This window comes from Phalacrocorax aristotelis, chromosome 20 (assembly GCF_949628215.1).
Source record: "Phalacrocorax aristotelis chromosome 20, bGulAri2.1, whole genome shotgun sequence".
Taxonomy (NCBI): domain Eukaryota; kingdom Metazoa; phylum Chordata; class Aves; order Suliformes; family Phalacrocoracidae; genus Phalacrocorax; species Phalacrocorax aristotelis.
In genome coordinates this window covers 8,929,260-8,956,850 of record NC_134295.1, presented here as the reverse complement: position 1 = coordinate 8,956,850, position 27,591 = coordinate 8,929,260, and the positions used below count along the sequence as shown (strand labels likewise).

Below are 27,591 nucleotides of genomic sequence, written 5' to 3'. Positions count from 1 at the left end.
CAGTGCAGCCCAGATCCCTCCCAGTCTGTCCCAGTACGTCCCAGTACATCCCAGTTCCCTCACAGTACATCCCAGTTCCCTCACAGTTCACACACAGTTCACTCCCAGTTCCATTCCAGTACATCCCAGTACATGCCACTTTCCTCCAAGTAAATCCCAGTTCCCTCCCACTACATCCAAGTTCCCTCCCACTTCCCTCTAAGTACATCCCAGTACTTCACAGTTCACTCCCAGTACATCCCAGTTCCCCCTCGGTACATAACAGTTCCCTCCCAGTACACCCCAGTACATCCCAGTTCCCTCCCACTACGTCCCAGTACATCCCAGTTCCCTCCCAGTACATACCAGTTCCCTCCCAGTTCATCCCAGTTCCCCTCAGTACATAACACTTCCCTCCCAGTACATAACAGTACATCCCAGTGTCCTCACAGTACATCCCAGTTCCCTCCCAGTACATCCCAGTTCCCTCCCAGTACATCCCAGTTCCCTCCCTGTTCCTTCCCAGTACATAACAGTTACCTCCCAGTACATCCCAGTAGATCCTGGTACATCCCAAATCCCTGACAGTTCCACCCGGTACAACCGAGTACAAGCCTGTACATCCTAGTTCCTCCACAGTACATCCCAGGGCATCCCCGCACATTGTAGTGCCTCCCAGTACATCCCAGCTCCCTCCCAGTACTGGGAGGGAACTGGGATGTACTGGGATGTAATGGGACGGAACTGGGATGTATTTGGAGGCAATGGGAAAGAAGTGGTAGCGAACCGGGAGGGAATTGGGATGTACGGGGATGAACTGGTAGGAAACTGGGATGTACTGGCATGGAACGGGGATGTATTGGGATGTACAGGAACGGAACTGGAATGTACTGCGATGTACTGGGAGCAAACTGGGATTTACTGGGATGTACTGGGAGGAAACTGGGATATACTGGGAGGATACTGGGAGGAAACTGGGACGAAAGTGGGTGTCAACTGGGACATTCCAGTTTCCTCCCAGTACATCCCAGTTCCCTACCAGTGCATCCCAGTCCGTCCCAGTTCCCTCCCAGTCCGTCCCAGTACATCCCAGTTCCCTCCCAGTACATCCTACTACATACCAGTTCCCTCCCAGTTCACTCCCAGTACACAACAGTTCCCTCCCAGTACGTCCCAGTACATCCCAGTTCCGTCCCTGTTTCCGACCAGTGCGTCCTAGTTCCCTCTTATTCCATTCCATTTCCCTCCAGTACATCTCAGTTCTCTCCCATTTCCCTCCAAGTACATCCCAGTTCCCTCCCAGTTCACTCCCAGTACACAACAGTTACCTCCCAGTACATCCCAGTACATCCCAGTAGATCCTAGGACATTTCAAATCCCTGCTAGTTCCACCCGGTACAACCCAGTACAAGCCTGTACATCCTAGTTCCTCCACGGTACATCCCAGGACACCCCCGCACATTGTAGTGCCTCCCAGTACATCCCAGCTCCCTCCCAGTACTGGGAGGGATCTGGGATGTACTGGGAGGGAACTGGGATGTACTGGGATGTAATGGGACGGATCTGGGATGTATTGGGAGGCACTGGGAAAGAAGTGGTAGTGAACCGGGAGGGAATTGGGATGTACGGGGATGAACTGGTAGGGAACTGGGATGTACTGGCATGGAACGGGGATGTATTGGGATGGACAGGAACGGAACTGGAATGTACGGCGATGTATTGGGATGTACTGGGAGCGAACTGGGATTTACTGGGATGTACTGGGAGGAAACTGGGATTTACTGGGAGGAAACTGGGATATACTGGGAGGAAACTGGGATATACTGGGAGGAAACTGGGATATACTGGGAGGAAACTGGGAGGGAAGTGGGTGTCAACTGGGACATTCCAGTGTGCTCCCAGTACATCCCAGTTCCCTACCAGTGCAGCCCAGTACATCCCAGATCCCTCCCAGTCCCTCCCAGTTCCCTCACAGTTCCCTCACAGTACATCCCAGTTCCCTCCCAGTTCACACACAGTTCACTCCCAGTTCCATTCCCGTACGTCCCACTACATCCCAGTTGCCTCCCAGTTTCCTCTAAGTACATCCCAGTACTTCAAAGTTCCCTCCCAGTACATCCCAGTTCCCTCTAAGTACATCCCAGTACTTCACAGTTCACTCCCACTACATCCCAGTACGTCCCAGTTCCCCCTTGGTACATAACACTTCCCTCCCAATACATCCAAGTTCCCTCCCAGTACATCCCAATCCTCTCCCAGTACATCCCAGTTCCCTGCCAGTATGTCCCCAGTACATCCCAGTTCCCTCCCAGTACATCCCAGTACATCCCAGTTCCCTCCCAGTACATACCAGTTCCCTCCCAGTACATCCCGGTACATCCCAGTTCCCACCCAGTACATCCTACTACATACCAGTTCCCTCCCAGTTCCCTCCCAGTACATCCCAGTACTTCACAGTTCCCTCCCAGTACATCCCAGTACTTCACAGTTCCCTCCCAGTACATCCCAGTACGTCCCAGTTCCCTCCCAGTACATCCCAGTACGTCCCAGTTCCCTCCCAGTACATCCCAGTACGTCCCAGTTCCCTCCCAGTACATAACACTTCCCTCCCAGTACATAACAGTACATCCCAGTGTCCTCACAGTATGTCCCAGTTCCCTCACAGTACGTCCCAGTTCCCTACCAGTACATCCCAGTTCCCTCCCTGTTCCTTCCCAGTACATAACAGTTACCTCCCAGTACATCCCAGTACATCCTGGTACATCCCAAATTCCTGCCAGTTCCACCCGGTACAACCCAGTACAAGCCTGTACATCCTAGTTCCTCCACACTACATCCCAGGACATCCCAGGACATTGTAGAGCCTCCCAGTACGTCCCAGTTCCCTCCCAGTACAACCCAGTAGATCCTGGTACGTCCCCGTTCCCCGCACTGTACGTCCCCGTTCCCCGCACTGTACTGGGAGGACAACCGAGCCTGCGCAGTGACTGACATAGGGAACGAGCAAGTTTGTACCCATCACTAGACAAGACAATAATGACTATGTATGAGTATGTGAAATTTTCATCTATAAATTGTACGGGAAAGGTGCGTGAGTTACGCACGCCAGGAGGAGCGATCCCCCGTGCATCCGGCGCCGCGAATATAGAATGCCTGCTCTTTAATACTAAATTGGTGTTGAGGAGTCGTTTCCGATTTTAACGCGTTTTTCGGTAACACAGGGAGTCAGATCAAGAGAGCCAGAGAACAACAAAACACCGACAGGCTACAGGACAGAGCAGGAGGAATAAAAAAAAAAAAAAAAAAACGGAGCCAGAGCCAGGCAGAGAGAGGCGGAGAAAGAAAAAGGAGCCACAGGCTACAGGACAGAGAGAGGGAGGACTGAAAAGACGGGGAGGCAGGGAGCCACTCAGAGCGAGACAGAGAAAGAAGGTGCGGGGGGGGCGCAAAAAAAAATAATTTTGCAGCAGGTAAGGAAAGAGAGGGGGCCGGGGGAGAGACAGGGAGGGCCCAGGACGCACAAGAGAGGCAACGGGGCCCCAGTGGCCCAGGACTCACCGCAACTCTCGCTCTCAGCGCTGCTGGCACAATTTAGCCGTTCAGATGCTTCTTTCCCCTCCTCTCCTCCCTGCCTCTTCTGCAGCTCCAGACTCTAGGCCGTCCTCCACCTGAAGAGAATACGTGGGTGTCTTACAGCTCTTACCAGATGAGGCTTCCTAGGCACGTAGCCTAGCTCGCTCGTGCACTACACGCCCGTACCCAACTCCGGGTTACGCGTACAGACCCTACGGTGCACGTTGGTGGCCTGGCCCGCTGCGGGCTATGAAGGGGGATCCTTCCTCCCCCACCTGCATGGACAGGCTCTCTCTTGCCTGCGGCAGGAAGGCAGCTGGCAGCCAGAGCACCTTCAGTTTCTTCTTCTTTACCTTTCGTTGGCGTCTCCAGCTTCAGCTGAGGCAGCTCCTGTCCGCAGCCGGGAAGGGCTTTGTCTATCCCTTTTCGGCCCTGCGCTGCGAGGACGGCGAGGACGGGCAGAGAGAAGCCACGCGAGCCTGAGACGGCCGCAGGCAACGGCATCCCCGGGGGAAGGACAGACAACCACGTCCTCAGCACGGTCTCTGGGAGAGGGAAAGAAGAAACAGTGACCGTCATTACCGTCGATCGACCCTGGCCAAAGCCTCTCCTTCCGCAGGGGCTTCTGGACACACCGCTCCCTCCCCACGCTACTGCTAAGGGCCCCTGCACCAAGGGGGAATCCAGTGCGCTTGAGGGACGGCTTGCTGCCTTCACGACAGGGCCTGGGGGCGGCCTAAGGCTATGCAGCACGCTTCAGGGGAGGTGCCGGAGCTGGGGGCAGGCGCACGGGGCAAGGGGGGCCAGGGGAGGCTGAGCGGGACCTCCGGTGGGCCGGGGAGGCGGCCATCATCTGCGCCCTGGGCACGGGGAGAAGGTCATCGTCCTCCTCCTTTCCCTCTTCCCTTCTGTCAGCTCCCAGGGAACTCACCGCTTCTCGGGAAGCGGCTGCACCCGCAAGCCCCCAGTAATCAACACGAAACCAACCCCAAAAATACACCTCGCGTACCGTACGCGCCACGGCCGCCCAGCACCCGAGCGCCGGAAGACCGCGCCTCCCGCCACGCCCGGCGAACCACGTGACAGGGCCGGCAGCCACTGCGCCAGGAATACAGCTCCCGGCATGCTCTGCGACACAACACGGCCGCCCGGCAGCCGCAAGGACTACAGCTCCCGGCATGCTCTGCGGCACAACCCGGCCGCCCGGCGGCCGGTTTGATGCGGAGCCACCCAGCATCCCTGTGAGCACAGCTGCAGGCGCAACAGCAGTTACGCAGGCACAACTAGGCACTAAACAAAGGCTTTCCAACACTGGAGGTCTAGAACAGATAGACATTAGCACAGAAGCACAAGGGGCTCTGTCACCCTGCACAAATCTCCCCGTGCCTACACACGCACACGTTCAGAAGTTAGTTATCAGAAAACGCCCGACTGAGCCATTTGCCACAGTCACGAGACTCACGACATGATAACACGACATGACACACGAGGTGGGCTCAGAGTTTTAAGGCAAGAAATACCTCCCACGCCCCCCACCCGAGATCTTTCAGGGTCCAGACCTGCCATCGCCCCGCACCAAACCTACCCGGCCAAAGGCTTTCAGGTGGCCCGAAACACTGTACACAGAAAATAACCAGGGACAGACCTGCATTGTTCGGAAGCGAACGATGCCCGACTGGGGCTCCTCTGCGGGGCACGGAGCCCCCCGGCCCCGCCCGGAGACGCACACCTGCCCACCGCTGCCCGAACTCACCCACCAGCGCTCTCCGGCCCCCGGACACGGCCGCGCTGCTCTCTCAGGCGGCTGCCGCAGGCGAGGATCGGGCACCGCCAGGCCTCCAGCCGTCCCGAGGGGCTGCCGGCCACCGCAGGGGATGGCTGCCGGCGGCCGGACCGCCGCGGCGCTCCCCACCCAGCTCCGAGCAGGCTCCGCCGGCCGCGGGCTTCCCACGCCGGGCCGCAGAGGGGCCCCGGCACCGCACAGGGACGCCTCGCGACCCGGCCGCCACACGCACCGGCCCTTCGGCCGCCACACGCACCGCTCCCGCCCCCGCTCCGCCGCGCCGCGCACGCGCCACCGGAAGCCCGAGCCCCGCGGGGCGGCCCTTAAAGGGCGGCCGGAAGGAACGGCCCCCACCGGCCCCGCCACCGCGCCCAGCCGGTGAGCGCCAGCGCCCCCTGCTGGCCGGGCCGCGCTCAGCTCGCGAGGGCGCCGAGGGCCGGGCGGGGCGGGGCGGGACACGCCGGCTCGGGGCCAGCGCCTTCTCGGGGCGAGCGGGAAACCCCTGCGGGCCCCGGTCACGGCCGGGCACAGCCGCGCGCCCACCGAGAGCTGCTGAACGGGGCTGCCGCTCGTGACACATACCGAGCCGTCTGCGACGGGAGCGGGCAGAGGAGGAAGGGGCCAGCGGCCGCGGGGCCCTGGCCCCAGGCGGGGGTGGGGGGCTGGGGCCCGGGGGGCCGCCCCCCTCACCGTTCATCCCACGGACAGAACCGGGACCTACTGTGAGGCACTGGGAAAGAAGTGGGAGGAAGCCGGGACAGACCAATATAGCCCAGTGTGGACTAGACCAATATAGCCCAGTGTGGACTAGACCAATATAGCCCAGTGTGGACTAGACCAATATAGCCCAGTGTGGACTAGACCAATATAGCCCAGTGTGGACTAGACCAATATAGCCCAGTGTGGACTAGACCAATATAGCCCAGTGTGGACTAGACCAATATAGCCCAGTGTGGACTAGACCAATATAGCCCAGTGTGGACTAGACCAATATAGCCCAGTGTGGACTAGACCAATATAGCCCAGTGTGGACTAGACCAATATAGCCCAGTATGGACTGGAGGGAACTGCGAGGGAACGGCGAGGGAACCCCACAGCACAAACCATGGGGCACGAGAAGGCAGAGAATTAAGAATTAGGGACAGGGAGCCAGAAAAAAAAAAAAAGGAAAAAACCAAAGGGAGACAGAGACCAAAAGGAATCGCAATGCGTACGGAGAGAAGAGAGAAACAATTCTAGCATAGGGTCACGGGGGAGCCAGGGACAGCAAGATGGAGAAAGGACAGAAGCTACAGGCTACAGGGCAGAGAGGGAAGAATTAATGAATAGACACAGAGAGCTGGGCAGAAAGAGATGGAGAAAGGCTGACGATCACACGGCCAACAGGGAAGAGAGAAGAGAGGGAGGAATTTTAAAAACAGGGGCAAGAAGCCAGAGAGAGGGAGAGAGAAGCAACAATAAAATGGGGACAAGCCACAGGGCAGCGAGGAGGGAATCAATGAATAAGAACACGAGACCAAAGAGAACACAACGTAGAATGGAAAAAAGGAACAGCGGCCTACAGGGAAGGAGGAATTAAAGATCAGGGACTGGGAGGCAGACAGAGACACATGAAGAAACAAGTGGAAAAAAAAAAAAACAAACCAACAGCAATGGGCTACAAAGAGAGAGGGAGGAAATGAGGAAATAAAATATCGCAGCAAGGAGCTGGACAGAGAGAGATGAGGACAAACAAATAGCACGGGTCCACGTGACATAGAACGTGGAATTAGAACACAGAGAGAGGGAGCCGGAGAGAGAGAGAGGCCGAGAGAAACATCTAGACAGGCTACAGCGGGCAGAGGCAGGAATTAAAACCTAGGGACAGGGAGCTGGACAGAGAGAGACGGAGATCACAGGGAACAGCGGCGGGTGCAGGAAGAACAGGAATTCATGAATAGGGAAAGGGAGCTGGACAGAGAAGAACTCAGAAAGGCAAGAACAGTAGCAGGGTACAGAGCAGAGAAGACGAATTAAAAAGCGCGGGGGCAGCATTGAGGCAGACAGAGAGAGATTAAGAAAAAAGTCACGGGCTACGTGGCAAAGCAGGAATTCAGAAACGGGGATGGCAACCAAGGGAGAGTGAGCTGGTGAAGGATAACGGGCATTAAAAGTGAGGGACGGGGAGCTGGGAAAAGCGAGGCAGAGAAAAACAGAATCACAGAGAGAATCACACAAAGCCAAAAAAGAAGACACTGAACAACAGGAACAGGTGTAACCAAAGCGATGAAATCAACCAACCAGAGACGGTGTTCCATTACGGGAACATGGAGCGTACGAATCAGCGCACCTGTCGATCTGCATTTTAGTCCCTAGGCGATCGTTAATGTCAACAGAACAACAGACAATGTGCTTCTGTCAGAAAAGGATGACAAAACGCGGTTTCGCTTAGCAGACTGAGAAAACTACCCAAGACTGCCAAGAGTAAGAGCCGAGAAGCTAAAAGGTAATTCCGGCAGGGGGAGATCGCGACCACCAACTCACAGACCACCACCGACCCAAGTAACAGAAGAGAACAACGGAAGAGGACAACCGAGCCTGCGCAGTGATTGACATACGGAACGAGCAAGTTTGTACCCATCGATAGACAAGACAATAATGACTATGTATGAGTATGTAAAATTTTAATCTACAAATTGTACGGGAAAGGTGCGTGAGGTACGCATGCCAGGAGGAGCGATCCCCCGTGCATCCGGCACCGTGAATATAGAATGCCTGCTCTTTAATACTAAATTGGTGTTGAGGAGTCATTTCCGATTTTAACGCGTTTTTCGGTAACAGTTTTGGCACCCCAGGTGGGAACCTGCTTTTGAATCTCGACGAATCCGTGGGATCGTGGGACCTGCAGCCGGCCCCGAGGAATTCTCCGGGAGAGCTTCCGATCCCCGGGCCAGAGAATTCTGAGCAAGATCCCCTGGATTGAGGTGAACAAGGCATTCTTTGAAGAAGAAACTTAGGTAGAATAATACGTGGGGTTAGTTTCCCACATAGGATAGGATAGCGGGTTTGAGTCCCACAGGCCTGCCCGTAAGGCGCGGCGAAAGCCACGCAGGGTCGGGGCCAAGAGGTACCTCGGTTGGTAAGTCTCTGCTAGGCGAAAGCCTGTGGAGCGGGACCCGAGGGTAGGGGGGTCTTCAACAGGGGGTTGAAGTCTCCAGGGATATCTAGCAGGGGGCTACAGATCCCAGTGGCGGATTCCCAGTGAGACTTCTAACGGGGCTTGGAGTCCCTCTGACTACTATTTGCGATAGCGCACAATCACAACTAATAGTCGACTGGGGGACGGGAGCATTACTGAGTAGGAAACCTATCCCACAGAGAACACCTTTGGGATGTATTTTGAAGCACTGGAAAGACATCGGGGGCGGTGACCCACTAACTCGGAAACCATTAATTGAATATTGCAATCATTGGTGGCCAACGTATCAATTGGAAGGTGGGCACAAATGGCCAGAACATGGAGACATTGCAATATCGTACCATCTTGCAATTAATGTTGTTTTGTAAAAAGGGAAGGCAAATGTGAAGAAGTGGCATATGTTGATTTGTTCTTTACACTGTGGAATCATCCCGAGCAGCAGAAACAGCGTGAGGTATGTCCACAGGATTCTACGGCAATGTTTCTGAAAAGAAGAAAACGTGGTGAGAACTTGAAAGAGTGTTGCTCTACTTGTGATACTGGATACTTCACTTGATGAAACTGACAAGAAAATAGTATTGAATACAGCCAGAAGGCAGGTGCAGGGAGCACATGCTAACAGGAATTTACAGAGAACAATTAATAAGAATTTTCCATCTACAAATCCCGAGTGGGACCCTAATCAGCCAGGACCCAGGGGAATGTTGACTAGATGTCAGAGAGAGATTTTATTTGGAGTAAGACAAGCAATGCCAAAAGCAATAAATTGGTCAAAATTTATGAAGTGAGACAAGAATTAAGTGAGTCCCCTTCAGCCTTTATGGAAAGAATGAAGGTGACCACCAGAAAATATACTCATTTGAACCCAGAAAAACCAGAAAAAGCAATTCAGTTGGTCTCTATATTCATAAGACAATCAGCCCCAGATGGGGGCGGGGGGAGAGAAAACAACCTTCAGAAACTAGAACAACCTGAATCCAGAGATCTGGGTTAAATGCTTGAAGTAGCTTGGCATGAAGGAGACCAGGGGAATCAACCCTAGCTGAACACCTGGTTACACTGAAGCTACGGAATGAAGAAATAGAATTTTTGGTAGATACGGGAGCCACTTATTTGGTATTGAATACACGTAAAGAGAAATTTGATCATAAATCAGTAGATGTTGTTAGCGCAACAGGGCAAAGAAAAATTAGCCCCTCTCAGAGCCATTAAAGTTTAAATTGGAGAAGCAATGGGCAACTCACCAGTTTGTCTATGCCTGAATGTCCACTGCCTCTGTTATGACGACATCTATTAAGTCCATTAGATGCTCAAGTAACTTTTAAAGATGGAGAGATTAAATCACTAATACCAGAATCAAAAGCCACAGAGGCGAGAGCGTTTATGTTACAGGATTCCTCCAGGGAGGAACAGGTTCCCGAGGAAGTGGAAAACGTAGTAATTCCTTTGGTTTGAGCGAGCGGAGCTCCGGAGCGATCTAAGTGGGCAGAGCCGGTAAAAGTAACCTTAAAGCCTGGAGCCAAGCCAGTAAGACAAAAACAATACCCTATTAAGCGAGAGGCTCGAAAACGATCACAGAAGTTAATTATAAAATTTTTCAGAATATGAGCTTTTAGTGGAATGTGAATCAGAATATAGTACTCCTGTGTCGCCAGTAAAGAAATCTAGAGGCAAAGAGTATTAGCTAGTTCACGATTTAAGGGCTATAAATCAGGTGGTCCAAGATATACATCCGGTAGTAGCTAATCCATACACTTTACTGACCTCTTTTAAAGGAGGAACATAAATGGTTTACTGTACTAGATTTGAAGGACGCCTTCTTTTGCATACCTTCAGGCATAAAAAGTCAAAGCCTATTTGCTTTGGAATGGGAAAGCCCCACCACAGAATGAAAGACACAGCTAACATGGACCGTACTTCCACAAGGATTTAAAATTAGTCCTACGATACTTGAGACTCAGCTGGCAAAAAAAAATTAGAGATATAGAAAAAACAGAACCCAGGGAGAGGCATATTGTTACAGAATGCGGATGACATTCTGATAGCGGCACAAAGTAAAGAAAAATGTTTTGAAATTTTTAAATTTTCTGGGCCAAGGAAGATGCGGAGTTTCCAGAAACAAAACCCAAATAGGAAAAGAAGCAGCCATTTATTTAGGATTTGAAATATCTCAAAGACAAAGACAATTAGAAAGTGAAAAGAAAGAAACTATTTGTCAAATTCCCGAACCTAGCGGCCCGAAGGAACTGAGAGCTTTTCTGAAAACAATGAAATAGCATCAGCTCTGGATTCTGAACTACAGACTGTATGTAAAACCATTATTTGAGGCATTGAAAGACTGAAAAGGATAAATATTTAACCTGGACGCCCGGATGCCAAACGGCATTCAAAGAACTGAAAAGAGCCTCGATGATGGCCCCTGCATTAGGCCTACCTGATTTCGCTAAACCTTTTGAGTTGTTTGTCCACGAAAGACAACATTTAGCCCTTGGAGTGCTGATGCAGCGACTGGGAACCTGGAAGAGACCTGTTGGCTACTTCTCCAAACAACTCGACCACGTGAGTAAAAGACGGCCTAGGTGTTTACGGGCAGTAGCAACAACAGCGCTGCCGATCCGGGAAGCCCCAAAGTTAACAATGGGACAGAAGATGACAGTATGTGTCCCGCACATAGCGGTGACTGTTTTAGAACAAAAGGGGGGTCGTTGGCTATCCCTTCGCAGAATGTTGAAATATCAAGTTGTTCTGTTAGAACAAGACGATGTGGAATCGAAGACTACTGCTATACTGAATCCTGCTATGTTTTTAACAACAGAAAACCTTACGGACAATTTCGAACACGATCGCTTGCTAACTATTGAACAAGTCTATTCCAGCAGACCAGACCTGAGACACAAACCTCTGGGAAAATCCTGATCTGGAGTTGTTTACAGATGGAAGAAGCTCTGGGCGAGAAGAGAAGCGAATGGCCGGATATGCTGCCGTTATCGCCACCGAGGGAATGGAGTCAGGGGTGCTGCCTGCAAACACCTCAGCACAGAAAGCAGCATTGGTAGCATTGAAGCGAGCTCTGCGAATGGCAGAAGGACAAAGGATAAATATCTAGACTGATTCCAAACGTGCATTTGGTGTGATCCACGATCATGGAGCTATTGGGAAAGAGAAAGGACTGCCATCAGCCCAAGAATCATCAATACAGCATAAAGAAGAAGTTCTCCAACTTCCGGAAGACGTGCAGAAACCAAAAGAAGCGGCGGTAAAGCGTTGCAAAGCTCATCAATTTGGCCAGACGGCTGTAAACATAAGCAAACGACTGACCGATAAAGCTGCAAAGAGGACTGCAGAGCAAGGTATCCTTGCGCTAGTACCAGTAAAACAGATCAGAATTCCAAAGTTGAAACCGAGATATAATAAATTGGATGAGCAATTAGCAGAACAATTGGAAGCATCACAAAACACAGAGAGATGGTAGGTAACACCAGAAAAACAAGTAATAATAATAACAACCCCACAAGTTATGACAGAACTTGCAAAAGAAAACCATGAGCAAACACATTAGGGTGTAGACGCTACGGTTTTGAGTTTAAAAACATCTGTAGCGTGTGTAGGCGTGACAAGAATAGTTAAACCCATAGTAGCTAAGTGTCCAATCTGTCCTAGAAATAATCCCCTGAACCAAAGGAAACAACCTTTAGGAGTAACAAAACAAAAAATTCTCCCGGAAATTATTAGCAAATTAAGTTCTCTGAGTTACCCAGACAAAATAGATATAGCAGTATTTGTTAGTGCTGATTGACAAATTTTCTAGATGGCCAGAAGCTTTCTCGTGCTGCACCAACAAAGCTAGAGTAGTAGTTAAAACGTTGCTGAAAGAAATAATACCAAGATTTAGAGTGCCAACGGGAACGTCCTCTGATAGAGCAACACATTTTTTTGCAGAGGTAGTTCAACAAATTAATAAAATTTTGGGTAGAAAATGGGACCTGCATACACCCTGGAGACCACAATCAAGTGAAAAATTTCAGAACATGAAGCAAACACTAAACTGACATAGTGGAATATTATTGATCTAGGATGGAAGTATTGAGAAAATTATTATTTCAGAACTTCCATACGGGGGAAATGTAACCAAAGCGATGAAATCAACCAGAGACGGTGTTCCATTACGGGAACATGGAGCGTACGAATCAGCGTATCTGTTGATCTGCATTTTAGTCCCTAGGCGATCGTTAATGCGAACAGAACAACAGACAACGTGCTTCTGTCAGAAAAGGATGACAAAACGCGGTTTCGCTTAGCGGACTGAGAAAACTAGCCAAGACTGCCAAGATTAAGAGCCGAGAAGCTAAAAGGTAATTCTGGCAGGGGGAGATCGCGACCACCGACTCACAGACCACCACCGACCCAAGTAACAGAAGAGAACAACGGAAGAGGACAACCGAGCCTGCGCAGCGATTTACATACGGAACGAGCAAGTTTGTACCAATCAGCAGACAGGACAATAATGAATATGTATGAATACGTAAAACATTGATCTACAAATTGTACGGGAAAGGTGCATGAGGTACGCACGCCAGGAGGAGCGATCCCCCGTGCATCCGGCACCGCGAATAAAGAATGCCTGCTCTTTAATACTAAATTGGTGTTGAGGAGTCGTTTCCGATTTTAACGCGTTTTTCGGTAACACAGGGAGTCAGATCAAGAGAGCCAGAGAAAGACAAAACACCGACAGGCTACAGGACAGAGCAGGAGGAATAAAAAAAAAAAAACGGAGCCAGAGCCAGGCAGAGAGAGGCAGAGAAAGAAAAAGGAGCCACAGGCTACAGGACAGAGAGAGGGAGGACTGAAAAGACGGGGAGGCAGGGAGCCACTCAGAGCGAGATGGAGAAAGAAGGTGCGGGGGGGGGGGGCACAAAAAAAAAAGTAAATTTTGCAGCAGGTAAGGAAAGAGAGGGGGCCAGGGGAGAGACAGGGAGGGCCCAGGACGCACAAGAGAGGCAACGGGGCCCCAGTGGCCCAGGACTCACCGCGACTCTCGCTCTCAGCGCTGCTGGCACAATTTAGCCGTTCAGATGCTTCTTTCCCCTTCTCTCCTCCCTGCCTCTTCTGCAGCTCCACACTCTAGGCCGTCCTCCACCTGAAGAGAATACGTGGGTGTCTTACAGCTCTTACGAGATGAGGCTTCCTAGGCACGTAGCCTAGCTTGCTTGTGCTGGAGCTGGGGGCAGCCACATGGGTCAAGGGGGGCCAGGGGAGGCTGAGGGGGAGCTCTGGTGAGCTGGGGAGTCGGCCATCTTCTGCACCCTGGGCAGGGGGAAAAGGTCACCATCCTCCTCCTCCTTTCCCTCTTCCCTTCTATCAGCTCCGGGTAACTCCTAGGGCTGCCCTCACCCGCTCGCCTTTAGCATACCAGAAGCCTGCCTCGGCGGGTCATTCGAAGCTTCCCATCCCACCAGCCCCAGTAGTACAGGCACACAAGGAGACACCCCTGCACCCACCAAAGGGGCTCGCTCACCTCGCCGGCAGCCCTAGGCCTCACCCGACACAGGGAATCGTGTCCGACACACCACCACGCTGCAGCAAGAGCAGAGGAGGCCTTTCCTTACCAGGAAGCAGCAATGAGCACGGCGGCATCACCTCGCAGGCACCGCAGCATCGCAGGGCTGTTACCTGCGGAGAGAGCAATGGGGATCACAGGGACGCCACCGCGCGTGCGCGGCTCCCGGGCTCAGTACCCAATTCTGGTCGCTGGGCAGCAGCATTCTCTGAATTACTCTTCTCGATTAATACCATCCAGAAACCGTAACTTGGCTGCATCCACAGAGCTTCTATTCCTCTGCACCTTTCCCCCTCGCAGCCCCAGCAGCACCGTTCATTGCCTCTGCACCAAACAGCAAAGTGTCTCGAGGGAGGAGAAGCAGCACAGCAAACCTGGGGAACAAGGTTGGGTTCCCACCCCCACAGAATAAGCCCCAGGAACTGCTTGTAGGCATGTGGCATCAGGGTTGTGATCGGGTTTTGGTTTGGTTTTCTTTTTTTTTTTCCCCCGCCTTCTTTACATAATGTAATAATTGGGGTTGCTTTTCCAAACTACTGAGTTCTGTGGGGATTTTTTGTGCTTTTGCCCTACAAAAAATGGTCATTTTCACTTTCGGTTTTGTGCATGAGAATGGTTGGTGGGTGCTTTTAGGTGGTTGTTCCTTCCCCCCACCCCCTTTTTTTTCCTTTCCAGCCGCACAAATCCAGCTGGAGTTGGCTTTCCCAGAAGCCCTAAGTTGTTTTCTTTCCACCAGAATTCTTTCTCTTTTTTCACCCCTCATTGCAGGCCCAGAGTCAAGGGGCTTGAGGTATTTTTGTGCCCACGCAGCAGCTCCCAGGCTGCATAAGCAGCCCCACAGGGGGAAGTCCCTGTTTGAGGGAATCGGCCCCAAATTGGGATGGGAAAGTGAAGAGAAGGAGAAAAAACCCTGAATAACCTGAAAAAGAACACCTACTCCAGCCCACCAAGCACCGGTCACCTTGCCTGACTCACCTCCAGGGCCCACATCACGCTCGGCTCATCGCTTAGCACCCTCGGATCACAAAAAAAAAAAAAAGAGTAAAACCCGTAATGGAGCCCTATAGCCATCAGTCACATCTTCCCTCCAGTACTACACACAGACTCACCTTCTTACAGCGCTCCCCTGGGCTCTCCTCCGTTGCCCTGCACGACTCATCCATCTGCACCTGGAAAAACAGTGTTACTGAACAAGTCACCTGGAGGCACAGCAACAGCTTAACCATTCCACAGCTCCTGCGCCCACGTAGGAATACCATCTAGAGCCCAACTACAGCCTGCCGTTAAAGGAAATGCATTAAATCAAACGTTAAGCCCTCGCACATACAAGCCGGAACAGCAAAAACACGGCACGCTCGCGCACCCAGGGCGCAGCCCGACGGAGGTCCACGCGCACCTCGCCGGTTTGATGCGGAGCCACCCAGCATCCCTGCGAGCACAGCTGCAGGCGCAACAGCAGTTTCACCTACACCCATCTGGGCGCGCAGCGCTTCTGAAGCTTTAAGCTGAAAGCCCTACCTTGACGCTTGGCCACACTAGAAGCGAGCCGTAGCTAGGACTCCACAGAAACACAGCAACACAAATTGCACACCCACAGCGGCGACAGCCTTGCAACTACTTAGACCAGGAACAACAGAGGAAAGTAAAACGGCTTCATCACCCGCACAGGAAAAGCGGCAGACGGAGGCAAAGGGTCAGCATTCATAGCCCTTACAGAACACAGGCGTTCTCTCTCCTTCCATTCCTAAACCCATCCCTTAGGTCTAAATATCGCAGCCCTGCTGTGGCAATAGCGAGAGCAGGGAACGAGAGCCCTGCCGCCGGCCGTTTGTGCGGCAGGACACAAAAACAGAGGGACATGTTTTGCCACACACAACCCTGAATCTCCTGAAAAGTTATGTTTACCAAAAATAGGCATTTGGAACATATTGCCAAAAACAAAACATTCGGCAATAAAACTTTTATGTGTTTGACACCCGCACATTTTTTGGGAACTTGCTATTTGCTTCCTGGTTTTGCTGGTCTTCCCTCAGAAGTTCTACCTGCAGCCAAGTTATTCCCACCCGCCCGACCGGTTCAAGCATTCACCTTCCTGGTATTACCAGCACATTGAGACACAGGCGAGGAACTTAACTGCTCTTCTAAAACTATCCAAATGACAATTACAGCCCTGAAAGAGGAGTGGAAGAGAAGAACAGGAGAGATCAGGCAGCAAAAATGCTCTGCAGGCTGCTGCCAGCCAACACTGCACTCTTTTGTTAAAGCCACCCCGCCCCCCCAAATGCAAACAAAAAAACCCCCCATGACTTCATGAAGTGCCTGGGTTTTTTTTCTTTTCAGTAGTCCTTTTGGAGCTCATCCCTGTCTCAGCATCTTGTCTTGTCAGAGCATGAAGTGCAGATGATCTGTATCCCGATGACATTTGCATGGGATGAATACATTTTCAGAAATAGACCCGATCCGTGAGACTCCTGTCACCTTTGTGGTTTTAATAATCGTAACTCAATTTTATCGACTGACACACTTGTGAGAAAACTAATTAACTTGAAACGTAGCCTCTCCTCGGGGAAAAAATGTGTTAGACACCAAATGAAACCGATTCAGAGCTCCAAACCACGATGGAGCCGATAGAGCTGTTGTGACTTAGTTTGTATGTTTAATTAATTGGTTAATAACTCTTCTAAGCAGCGCAGAATGAAGAGCTGGACCCAAAGAGGGTGCGCTGCGCTGGATCCAAAAAGCACCCTTCCTCCAGAGACCCGCCTCAGGTGGCGAGTTCGCTCTGGTGCATGCCGGCCTCCCGAACTTCGGGGTCCGATGTGACCGGACCCCCACCTCCGGGGAGGGTCCTCGTACCCTGCCCAACCCTTGCTTTCCCCTGCAGCCCCCGATGCCCCCACGCCACCCCCACAAGCAGCCAAACCGGCTTCTGCTTTTGGCCCCCAAACCAGCTCACTTTGGGACCGGTTCTGAGCCAAAAAGCCCAGCTGCTGAGCCTGTTCTCAAGTCCCAAAAGCGCAGCACTTGACCTCTGCTCCTCAGCCCAAAACCACACCACTTAGTCCCCTCGCTCAGGCCCTCAAAACGCACGACTCGATCTGTTTCAGGGCCCCGGCGTCAGCCACAGGAGCCTGCTCTCAAGGCCCAGGAACAGAAGAGCTGTGCTCTCCACGCTCAGGGACCAAACCAGCTGAACCTGGCTGCGTCCTGGCCCCCTCCGCAGTCCCCACGGGCAACGCTCAGGGCCGCGGAGAGCGCAGCCACCCCGCAGCCCTGCACCCCCACGGCCCACGCGGGCACTGTCGGGGAGGCCTTGGGAACTGAACTGCGCGGGCCCGGCCCCGCACCCCGGCGGGGCAGCCCAGCACCGGCCCGGCAGCGCTTTCTTCCTGCTCTCGCAGGCCTCGTTTCCCCGGCAGCGCCGGGCCCGCACCCCAACCCCACAGGGGGCCGGGCCCGGCCCGCCTCCAGCAAACCGCGGCGGCAGCAGCCGGGGTCCCTGCCTGCCTCGCGGGCAAGGGGGGACCCGCCCGGCACCGCAGGAGCCCCCGCCGGGGTCGCCGCCGCCGCCGCCCGACCCCGACGAGGAGCAGTCGAGAGCCGGGTGGGGCTGCCCCTACTCCCCGGGGACGGGCACGGGCTCGGCCCCAAAACCCAACCACCGACCCACGACAGCGCTCGGCCCGGGGCCGCTGCTGCCCGCACCCCGCCGCCCCCCCGGGGGCTCCGCGGACCGGGAGACCCCACAGCCCAAACCCGCCGACCCACAGCGCGCCCGGCCATGCGGCTCCTCACCTGCTCTGGCGCGGCTCCGGCTGCCCCACGGCCCGGCACGGAGCCGAACCCGGCCACCGGACCATCCGCCAACCCCCCCAACCCCCGGACGCTCCGGGACGGTTCTCGTCCCTTTTCGCTCTGACGCCTCGAGCCGAGCCGGCCCCGCTCCTCCGAGCTACCGGCGGTGCCCGCTCTGCTGCTCGGGGCCGGGCCCTGTTCTCGCCCGGACGCGAGAAGCCGCTCCGGGGTCTTCTCGGTGCGTCCAGCCCCGTGCCGTGCCGGAGCGGGGAGAGCCGGGTACGAGCGCGGAGCCCTGGGGCAGGGGTTGCCCCAGTGCCGCCGACGGTGTGTGGGGGGGTGTCGTCGTCCCCCGCCCCACGCGGGGGGCGCACACACGGTACACCCGCGGGCAGGGGCATCCCCGGGGAGCCGTGCGGCCGGGCTGCGCCGTAGGAGGGGAAGGTGATGTTGGTTTCCCATTTTCCCCGCAAACTGATCCTCCCCCCCGGCCCCCCTTTCCCGCGCGTTACAGCCCGCGAAAAAGCTTTTAACAACCCGATCGACAACACTCCCTTTATCCCTCTTCCAGCAGCAGCAGCAGCAGCAGCGAGAGATTAAGGCAACTGCAGCAGAGGGGAGGAAGGCAAGGAGAGCCTTTTCAAGCAAGGGCAGGACAAAATGCACGGCGTGGACAGGCACAGGAGAGGCTGCATTATCTGGAAAGCACAACGCCTGCCCAAGGGCAGAAAATAAGGAACGAATTGTTTCCAAGGAGCTGCAGCAGACGAATCACCTTTTTCTTTATTGCACTCCTGCCCTTTGTTATCCAAAGCGATAGGCTTCACCACCGGGCAGAAAATAGCTGCCTAGATTTACACGGACAACCAGAAACAATCAAGCCACCCAGCAAGAAGTTCGCAGCAGAGGTATAACCCATCAGCAGCTAAAACATTTGTTACGCAGGCACAACTAGGCACTAAACAAAGGCTTTCCAACTCTGGAGGTCTAGAACAGGTAGACATTAGCACAGAAGCACAAGGGGCTCCGTCACACTGCACAAATCTCCCCGTGCCTACACACGCACACGTTCAGAAGTTAGTTATCAGAAAACGCCCGACTCAGCCATTTGCCACAGTCACGAGACTCACGACATGACACACGAGGTGGGCTCAGAGTTTTAAGGCAAGAAATACCTCCCCCACCCCCCACCAGAGATCTTTCAGGCTCCAGACCTGCCATCTCCCCGCACCAAACGTAACCGGCCAAAGGCTTTCAGGTGACCCAAAACACAGTACACAAAAAATAACCGGGGAGAGCCCTACATTGTGGAAAAGCGAACGATGCCCGACCGGGGCTTCTCTGCGGGGCCCGGCCCCCGCCCCGCCCCCGGCCCGACCCGCACGGAGATACCCCCCGGCCCGCGCCAGGCCTCACCTCACACGGACACCCACCCGCTGCCCGAACTCACCCACCAGCGCTCTCCGGCCCCCGGACACGGCCGCGCTGCTCTCTCAGGCGGCTGCCGCAGGCGAGGCTCGGGCACCGCCAGGCCTCCAGGCGTCCCGAGGGGCTGCCGGCCACCGCAGGGGATGGCTGCCGGCGGCCGGACCGCCGCGGCGCTCCCCGCCCAGCTCCGAGCAGGCTCCGCCGGCCGCGGGCTTCCCACGCCGGGCCGCAGAGGGGCCCCGGCACCGCACAGGGACGCCTCGCGACCCGGCCGCCACACGCACCGGCCCTTCGGCCTCCACACGCACCGCTCCCGCCCCCGCTCCGACGCGCACGCGCCACCGAAAGCCCGAGCCCCGCGGGGCGGCCCTTAGAGGGCGGCCGGAAGGACCGGCCCCCACCGGCCCCGCCCCCGCGCCGGACCGCCCCCGCGCCCAGCCGGTGAGCGCCAGCGCCCCCTGCTGGCCGGGCCGCGCTCAGCTCGCGAGGGCGCCGAGGGCCGGGCGGGGCGGGGCGGGACGCCCCGGCTCGGGGCCAGCGCCTTCTCGGAGCGAGCGGGAAACCCCTGCGGGCCCCGGTCACGGCCGGGCACAGCCGCGCGCCCTCCGAGAGCTGCTGAACGGGGCTGCCGCTCGTGACACATACCGAGCCGTCTGCGACGGGAGCGGGCAGAGGAGGAAGGGGCCGGCGGGCGCCGGGCCTGGCCGCAGGCGGGGGGGGGGGGGGGGCTGGGGCCCGGGGGGCCGCCCTGCTGGGTCACTGCTCTGCGCCGCACCGCGCTGGGGGCTGGGGCCCGACCGGCGCCGGGCGACCGGGGGCAGCCACGAGCAGGGGGCCTGAGCTTAGCCACGGCCTGCAAAACACCCCGAAGCGTGAGACGCTGCAAGGCCAAGGTGGTCCTTGGCAATGGGGGCGCCTGGGCTCGGCCTCCGCCTTACCTGTCCTGGGTCTGCGTGGCGTTCCAGGGGAATGGTGTTTTCCTTGTGCGGAAGGTGGGCTGGCCGTTCGGCCGTGCCCCGGCCGTTACCGATCCTGCCAAAGGCGCTCGCACGCTCTGGCCCATTACTGCTGCGGTACCGCGCCGTAGCAGAAAGGTGTTGTGTTTTCTCACAAAAAGCCTCCTATGGTCAGTTGAAGAAATAACCTCCTTCCGTGGCACTGACTCTTTTTGTACAGTCCATAGCTGGCTTTCGGCTTTTGTCTTTACAGCATTCAGTTTGCTTTCTGCCTAGCTTTCTACCTGCTGTGAAACATTTGGATGGTTTTTTCTTGTTGGTTTTTTTTCCCCCTACTTGCTCCACAACTCCCACACCAACCACCCAGCGTGGCTCGCCTTTCAGCCCCCAGACCGAGGAGCCTTGCCCTGGGACGGCTCTTACATGTCAGCAGAGTTGTTCCAGCTCTCACCCTGTCCCTACCCAGCTGAGGACGTCTGTGTCCGTGGGAGACACCCAGACACTCCCCCTGCAGCGTGGCAGCCCCCTGCCCCGTCAGTGAAAACTGCGGCAATATCGGCTAAGTTTAAAAGCGTCGGCAGGAGGTGCAGAATACGTAAATAAAGCGGCGGTTGGCTGCCGGGTATGGGTGCGATATAAATACATTTTGTTTATAGGCCTTCGTGCCTATTCAGCGTTGAACGGCACCGCAGCCCACCCACCCCGGGGCTCACGGGGCTCGGAGAAGGGTCTCTCCAAGGGCACAACCTAAGGCAGCGCAGGAAGCCCAGCTGCCACGCTCCCAGTCGCTACGGGACACTTGCTTACAGCTACACCGACGAGGGTACGGATGAGGCTGGAACTAGCAGAAATGCTGACTCTTCTGGCCTTTTATTTGTGGAAGGTACAGCGCGCGAGCCTCGGCGGCTCACAGGAGAAGCGCGCAGTGCTGCCTAACTCTCATTCTCAGCTCACGTACTACTGCCAAAGCTCCTGCCCTGTGCTGTGCCAGATGCCGGCTGGCGTGAGCACCTGGGCTCCTGAGGGACCCCCTTGTCCTGAGAGCCAGAGGTACTCACTTCCCTTTGCATGAGGCCTGTAGGAGATATACCCTGCAATTTAAAAAATCCGTATCAAATGTGGCAGACTCAAAAGAGGGCATTTTTAAAAAGGCAGGTTTGTTTTCTTTGTTAACTTTACGATCTACAGCCTAGCAAAGAGCTCCCTTTCAGTGTCAGTCGCTTGGCTTTCTCCCCTACTGACGAGGTCCCAGCCTCCCGGTGAGATCTCGCTGGAGATATTCTGAGTTTCCCTCGAGTACGTGGCTGCCCTGGCCCGAGGCCAGCGAAGAAGCTGACTTTGCCCGTGCCTGAATCAGCAACACGTCCAGCAGGCGACTTGCAGAGCCCAGGGAACCCTCGTAAAGAGGTTTGGGGGTGGGGCGCGCCACATCTGCGGCATCGGCCGTGGGAAAGGACCGGCCCAGTAAAACAGGTGGGTGAAACCGCGGTCCGCGCCAATACGTGCTGCTGCCTGGGGCATCGCTTTGCTGCGGGTCAAGTCAGATGCTCTCTGTAAGAGTCAGTCAGGGTAAAGGCAGCAGCAGATTTCTTTTCTGCTCATTTTAACAAAGGCTGGACGGAGCCCATAGAGGAAGGCACTACGCGTCTTGCTGGGTTGGTTTCCCTGCCTTCTCGTAAGCTGTCGCGGAAACTTGCACGAGCAAAGCCTGTGCAAGCTGATGACAGCCACACACGGTTGAAGAGGGAGCAGACGGTGAGAGCAGAGGTGTGCGCTCAGGCTGTGCGCTGGAAGCTAATGCTAATGCTGCAAAATAAAGAGTGGATTTTCTTTTTTGGGTTTAGGTGAGCGCTAAACATGACATGTGCGTATGTGCGTGTGTCTCTCGCAGGTTTTTGTCATACACCCCACCCTCCCACCCCAAAAAAACAACCCACACATGCCACGCGTTAAACAGTGGTTTTCCGTTGTACTTAGAAGTGCTTACATAGGTGTGTTGGGTTTTTTCTTTTTTATTTTTTAATGCAGAAACAGCAATACGATAGATTTAATACAGCTAGCAGTTAGATGGGTGTAGCTTTAGAGCGTCGGCTGTTTACAAAGCAACCGCACACCTTCTTTAACTCACAGTTTAAACAAGTAAACTTGCAGTGCATCACACGTGCTTTGTACAGTCACGTTCCACACGGCAGGCCAGATGCTTCACCCTGCCTTGTCCTTGTTGCCCCGACTCCAACGGGACCGCCGAGGCCATCCTGGGGACAGCGCCGCTTTCTAGCAGCTGGGTTGCTTGCCTGGACGCCCCACAGACAAAGAGTCATTTCCCCACTGAACCTCTTCTCAAATAATTTCCTAGCCCTGCAGGCCCCACGTCCTTTGGTTCATATTTCCTTTTTTCCGGGCTTGATGCACAGGACCGACGATTTCCAGAAATAGAAACAGAGGCTGATTCAGTCCAGGCTCAACATTCTCTGACCTAAACCAAACTGTCTTCGAAGAGATAGCTGTACCGTAGGCACCACCTCGGGAACAGAAGTTGCCCTGTCATAAAAAAAAAAAAAAAGAAGGAAAACAAGGCATTTCAGGCTGAGGAGGCTGAGCGGTGTGCTGGGGGCGGTGGGGGTTGGAAAGAAACAGTTCAGACGATTAGAGCGAGCTTAGCGTTGCAAAGCGTGCCATTATTTTTAATTTGGCAGTCAGAAGACAATAGATTCTGACACTGATTTCCTGTGTGCTGCGGGAGTTCTCTCCTCAGCATTCCTGTGCACCATTTTACTTTTGTGTCCCGTCCGCTTCGCTTTTGCGCTGTAGCTCTCCGGTTCTAGCTACGCTTCCCACCACCCCCATTACTCTTTGACAAGCCCAGCTCTCACTGTGCTTCCCTTCCCTTCCCTTCCCTTCCCGTATGCGCGTGCAGGGAAAAGCCCGCGCGTCTGCCACTACAGGACACGCTCTGGGAGGCAGGAGAGATGACGACGCTCCCTGACAGAGGACACAGCTGAGGGGCGGTCCGCCGGGGCTGGGGAGATGGCAGCACCTTCCCTCAGCTGCCCCATCCGAGCACAGGTGCAGGTGAGCACTGAGGAGAGACAAGCAGGCAGGAGCCGCAGAGCGAGAGAGAAAATAAAATTCACGGGTGGGTGCTACTTGCGTCTCATTTTTAGCGCAAGGGATGAATTCTCAGCACATTCTTGGAGCTGCCCCTTTGGGACTCACGGAGAAGAGGGAGGTTGGCCACGCGGTGCAGCCCAGCTCTGCTTCCCCTAAATGGTTTTACTGTTCAGGTGTTGCCCTAATCTGGCCGGTATCCCTGCAAAGAGTTTGGGATTTCTGCTGCCTCTCCGGGCCAGCCGCAGACCCTGACTTCATCGCAGCGAATGACCCTGCGCTCGTCAGAGCGGTTGCCGAGTCACATCCCGCTGCCTTCCCTGCAGAACCGGTGACCCTTTTTCAGCCCTTGCCCCCTCTTCTCTCCGCTCGTTGCCCATCCCTTTATCAGTGCCGGCACCGATCCTGCCTCCAGCTCGCCCTGTCTCCACCTGCGAGCGCCCAACAGGAGCTAAATGTCTCCTCAAGGACGCACGGAAGAGACGCGCAGGTAACCCAGCACAGACCCCCTGCAAACATCTTTCCATTTTCTTTCCTCTCCTGACACGAAGAGATGACTTAGGAAAAAGCGTACTGCTCACACTTCACCTGCACTGCTTCTACTTTCACTTTCGCTCTCCTTGGCAGTAATTAATAGCGGTGGCTGGGGGGGCTGGGGCATTCCCCCAAAGCGGCTGCAGTTACATCCGGGCGGTTGTGGCACTCCATTAGCTCTGTAGTTTTTAAATCTAAATCTTCTGGAATTGTTAGTTCTGCTCAGGAATCACCCGTACCTGCAAATTTTCTTAATAGCTACGCTTGACCCCAGCCACTGTTTAACAGCTCACCTTTATTTCTCTTCATTTAAGAACCTAAAGCTTCGTTTACTGCTTGGGTTGGAAGCAGGAGCTGTCGCTGCCTCTGAACTTTCTAACAGCCCTGTTACAATTTCAGTACTACCCGCTCCCAATTTAGCTTTCCGGGTCGATTTTCATTCTAGATTCGAAAATTTCCTTATTTTGTTTCTGATCAGGAGTCATTAATGCCTGCAGTTCATTTAGTAACGGCTGTATTTAGATTGAGCTATTAATGACTCGCAACTCTATTTATGGCATAAAAAAGGACTGCCTTTATTTTTTTTAACTACAGATTAGGAATAATGACTGCCTGGTTTGTTCAGTAATAGGTGTGATTAAATTTAGTCACGACTCCTCCCTAAATAATATGTATTTATTTGCACTCTAACAGTTTAACCTTCCCTCTACCGGCCAGGGGCACCGACAAGTGCCCGTGCGTACCTCCGCTCCCCCTGCGCCGGCTCCCCAGGGAACAGCCTCTTACCCTGACCAGAGTCTGCAGCGGCCCGTTGTCATCCCAGCTCCTCGCCCTCGAGAAAGCGGCCGCCTGAAGCGGCGGCAGCTCCGCTGCTGCCCAGAGGGGACGGAAATGGCGCGGGGTAAAGCTCTCCGGGCCGCCTGCGTCCCGCGCGGAGGCGGTGACCTCAGCAGCCTGTACGCTGTTGGGGCCGAGCCAACAACCTGAGGAGGAGTCGCAGGGCGTAGCTGTTTCTGCAACAACCACGCTTTCCCGCCTGGCTGGACAAGAAAGCGGGGCCTGCGGGGGCCTGGAGAGGCAGCATCGCTGCAGGTTGTGCCACGGCTGTTGAGAGGCCAAGGCAACACCTGAAACAGTGAACGGCACAACTAGTGAAAACCCCCAAGGTTCCGGGTTCAGTAAAGACAGGAATTGCAGCAGCACAATAAAATGATCTCACGAGGGGAAAAAAAACAGCAAAGCAAAAACCAAACCCCAAACAGAACACCATACCACTAACCCGTCTCACCGCCCCCTCAGCGCCCAAAACAGCATCCTGGGAGAAAAAAAGCAAAGCAGGCCACAAGGGACCTTTCTAGTACAGATGCCGCCAAAGAGTGCCAAGCTCTGGAATCCTTACCTCAGGCAACGCCTCCGCTTCTCTAAACGCCAGAGCACGCCTGCCCGGGGGGCTGAGACAGCCCCAAAGCTGCGACCGCCCGAGGGAACACGGGAGCACCGACGCCAGAGAAGCCCAGGGCCAGAGCCGGGGCTCTTCGACCCCCGGGCCCCGCCCCCGCCCTTCCCACAGCGCCCCGCGAAAGGGGCGGGCCGAGCCCCCCGGGGGGTGAAGGCCCCGGGAGCCGTACGAGAGCCGCCTGGAGTTCCCGGCACGGGAGGGAGGGGGGAGAGAAAACACCCAAACCGAGCCCCCCGAGCGGAGCAAACACAGGCTCGGGCTGTTGCCGGGGGGCGGGGCCTGTCGCTAAGGGGAGAGAGCCGGCACCGCCCCCCGGGCCGTTGCCGGGGGGTGGGGCCTGTCGCTAAGGGGAGAGAGCCGGCACCGCCCCCCGGGCCGTTGCCGGGGGGTGGGGCCTGTCACTAAGGGGGTGTGTCCAAAGGGACGCTGGCAATGCCCCTGGAGCCATCACCAAGGGCAGGGCCTGTTGCTATGGAGGGTGGGGCCAGGCAGCACCAGCAACACCCCCAGGCTGTCACCAGGGGGTGGGACCTGTTGCTAACTGGGGATGCTGGGGAGCACACGAGCACGGCCCCACCCCACCAGGCCCTCGCCAGGGGGCGGGGCCTGTCGCAAAGGTGGGTGGGGCCAGAGGGGTCAGATATCAGCCCGCGCGTATAGACCAGTGCGTCCCAGTAATGACCAACATGCCACACAGTATGGATCCCAGTACATCCCAGCTCCCTCCCAGCGACGCCCAGTACATCCCAGTTCCCTCCCAGTACATCCCAGTTGCCTACCAGTGCAGCCCAGTACATCCCAGATCCCTCCCAGTCCGTCCCAGTTCCTTCCCAGTCCGTCCCAGTACATCCCAGTTCCCTCACAGTACATCCCAGTTCCCTACCAGTTCACACACAGTTCACACCCAGTTCCATTCCAGTACATCCCAGTACATGCCAGTTGCCTCCCAGTTTCCTCTAAGTACATCCCAGTACTTCAAAGTTCCCTCCCAGTACATCCCAGTTCCCTCACAGTACATCCCAGTACTTCACAGTTCACTCCCACTACATCCCAGTACGTCCCAGTTCCCCCTTGGTACATAACACTTCCCTCCCAATACATCCCAGTTCCCTCCCATTACATCCCGATTCCCTCCCAGTACATCCCAGTTCCCTGCCAGTATGTCCCAGTACATCCCAGTTCCCTCACAGTACATCCCAGTTCCCTCCCAGTACATCCCAGTACATCCCAGTTCCCTCCCAGTACATAACAGTTCCCTCCCAGTACATCCCAGTACATCCTGGTACATCCCAGTTCCCACCCAGTACATCCTACTACATACCAGTTCCCTCCCAGTTCCATCCCAGTTCCATCCCAGTTCCATCCCAGTACATCCCAGTACTTCACAGTTCCCTCCCAGTACATCCCAGTTCCCTCTAAGTACATCCCAGTACTTCACAGTTCCCTCCCAGCACATCCCAGTACGTCCCAGTTCCCCTCAGTACATAACACTTCCCTCCCCGTACATAACAGTACATCCCAGTGTCCTCACAGTACGTCCCAGTTCCCTCACAGTACATCCCAGTTCCCTACCAGTACATCCCAGTTCCCTCCCTGTTCCTTCCCAGTACATAACAGTTACCTCCCAGTACATCCCAGTACATCCCAGTAGATCCTGGTACATCCCAAATCCCTGCCAGTTCCACCCGGTACAACCCAGTACAAGCCTGTACATCCTAGTTCCTCCACGGTACATCCCAGGGCATCCCCGCACATTGTAGTGCCTCCCAGTACGTCCCAGTTCCCTCCCAGTACTGGGAGGGAGCTGGGATGTACTGGGAGGGAACTGGGATGTACTGGGATGTAATGGGACGGAACTGGGATGTATTGGGAGGCACTGGGAAAGAAGTGGTAGTGAACCGGGAGGGAATTGGGATGTACGGGGATGAACTGGTAGGGAACTGGGATGTACTGGCATGGAACGGGGATGTATTGGGATGTACAGGAACGGAACTGGAATGTACGGCGATGTATTGGCATGTACTGGCAGCGAGCTGGGATTTACTGGGATGTACTGGGAGGAAACTGGGATATACTGGGAGGCATTGGGAGGGAAGTGGGTGTCAACTGGGACATTCCAGTTTCCTCCCAGTACATCCCAGTTCCCTACCAGTGCAGCCCAGTACATCCCATTTCCCTCCCAGTCCGTCCCAGTTCCCTCCCAGTCCGTCCCAGTTCCCTCCCAGTACATCCCAGTTCCCT

The 27,591-nt window shown here is 55.1% G+C and overlaps 3 long non-coding RNA genes across 5 annotated transcripts in view; all 3 read right to left on the bottom strand.

The window, feature by feature from the left end:
• Window positions 1-27,591, bottom strand: part of LOC142066965 (uncharacterized) — a 196,536-nt gene that overhangs the window by 80,211 nt on the left and 88,734 nt on the right. Inside the window, exon 7 of the long non-coding RNA XR_012663841.1 lies at window positions 13,541-13,650. This is a non-coding gene — a long non-coding RNA (uncharacterized LOC142066965). The remainder of the gene's footprint in view (window positions 1-13,540; window positions 13,651-27,591) is intronic.
• LOC142066968 (uncharacterized) lies at window positions 13,662-19,614 on the bottom strand. 3 transcript variants are annotated; one of them, XR_012663849.1, is made up of 4 exons: window positions 19,316-19,614; window positions 15,180-15,239; window positions 14,029-14,183; window positions 13,662-13,817 (listed from the first exon to the last, which is right to left on the bottom strand). It is a non-coding gene; the product is annotated as an uncharacterized LOC142066968 (long non-coding RNA). The 3 variants fall into 3 exon arrangements; XR_012663847.1 differs by having other exon boundaries at window positions 13,662-14,183; XR_012663848.1 differs by lacking the exons at window positions 13,662-13,817; window positions 14,029-14,183 and adding an exon at window positions 14,260-14,394.
• Window positions 22,214-25,816, bottom strand: LOC142066966 (uncharacterized). The gene is made up of 3 exons (XR_012663842.1): window positions 25,291-25,816; window positions 24,678-25,018; window positions 22,214-22,790 (listed from the first exon to the last, which is right to left on the bottom strand). It is a non-coding gene; the product is annotated as an uncharacterized LOC142066966 (long non-coding RNA).